The sequence below is a fragment of the Peromyscus leucopus genome, chromosome 20 (genome assembly GCF_004664715.2).
Source record: "Peromyscus leucopus breed LL Stock chromosome 20, UCI_PerLeu_2.1, whole genome shotgun sequence".
Classification (NCBI taxonomy): Eukaryota; Metazoa; Chordata; class Mammalia; order Rodentia; family Cricetidae; genus Peromyscus; species Peromyscus leucopus.
The window spans coordinates 35,630,125-35,631,851 of record NC_051080.1 but is presented as its reverse complement, the minus strand read 5'-3'; positions in this window follow the sequence as shown (position 1 = coordinate 35,631,851).

The following is a 1,727-nucleotide window of genomic DNA, read 5'->3' as shown; positions in this document are numbered from 1 at the left end:
CCCTGCTTATGCCTCTGATGAGACAATAATTAACCAAAGACTCATTTTCCAGGCTTCCTTCCCATTATCCTTGCCAAGTGAAAATATTCACTACGGGGAGGAGACAATGCTTGCTGTGGGAAGCATAGAGCCAGGGTGTCCACGGCCTGCAGAGGAGAGGTACAGCCTAATGTGAACCTGGACACTGAGCCTCGGGAGAGGAGAGGGGCCGGGCTGGATCCGGCGCTACCTCACTGTGGGGCACGTTCTTGCCCTCTCTGGGTCTCTGCTTCCTGCTTTGTTAATGTGTAGGTTGGCACTAGAATTCAGTCCTTCTAAAGAGGTTCTTCTGAAAGCGAAAAGGTGATCCTCCAGACAAAACCAAGTCAAGGACAGTCTGCGGTTCCTTAAGGCTGGGGAGGAACTAGGTTATGTAGGTAAACTAGTTTCTTTAAGGCAGGACTATTTGTTCAGGGCCTCTGTGGTTGAACCTTGTTTCCTTGGGCGAGCGATGCATCTAATTCAGAAGGTATGGGTGGGTTTTGGGGACTCACACATCTTTCCAGCGCCTTCTGTGTCCTCTCAACCCTGCTCCCCCCTACCCTGAGGGCACTTCCCAGTGCCCGGAGAGCAGTTTTTCATGTGAGTGCAGACAGACCTTATTGTGGGAGTGAGCACTAGTCTCCAGGGTGGAGGGGAGTTTTGAGGCGGCTTATCTTTAACCACAAAGCCCTCCTCAGGCAACTCTTGGACCACAGTCTGGAGGAACAGCCATTGAGAAATGCGAGCATCCTGGTCCCCATGTACCATCACCTTCACCCAGGAAGGGAGGTGCAGTGTGGATGTCTGCAGGGACTGACTCCCCATCTTTGGAAAGGTGCCCATGACCCCCCCCCCCCCCGCAGCTGCCCACACAGGCTGTCCTGAGCTCTTGGCAATGTGTTTGGGAACACTGAGACTGGGGAGGGGCAAGCCCTTGTCCAGGCCACTGGCAGATAAGAGGCCCAGCTGGGAACAGGATGCAATGATTCCAACACTGAACTACAGAGGCTCAGGGCAGATCAGGGTCTTGCAAATGTTTGGGCATAGGGTGTTTGGGGGAGGGGGAGTCATGTGAGTGTCCTGTCCCTGGTTGAAGTCCCGCCCGACCCTGTAAGGCTATTACCCCAGAAAATGGACAAGTGTGGAAGTTCTGCCGACTTCTGAGGCCCTGTCCCCACACTTTACAGCTATTTCCTGAGAAATAGACAGGGGGGTTATGTACAGGTATGTGGCTCCAGGAAGAGTGGACATACACCATGCAGGTTGAAGTGAGTGTGAAGGGGTCCTGTGTGTGTGAAATCTGAACCCAGAACCCGCTGGGTGAATGGTGAATGTGACCTGTTTGCCGCAGGTCGTGTGTGGCCAGCGCAGCGGACACTTGTCGTGTCCCGGGCTCCGGGTGGCCAGCTGCACCCTGGCGTCGGGGATGGGGTGGGTGCCGTCAGCTGTCGGCGCAGCGCGTGGCCGGGACAAGGTGTGTGCGGCGGGGGCGCGCGGTGTGTGTGTGTGTGTTGTGTGAGCGTGCGTGTGGCGGCCCCGCCCCGTCGGGGGCCGGGCAGGTGTGGGCGGGCCGCGGGGACCCCGCCAGGACAGGCCGGGAGAGCCGGCGGGAAACAGGAAGCGGGGTGGGGTGGGGGGGTGGGGAGGCGCGGCCGGCCCGGAGAGAGCGGCCGGGAGCACGGCCGGAGCGCGGCGGGGCGCGGGCG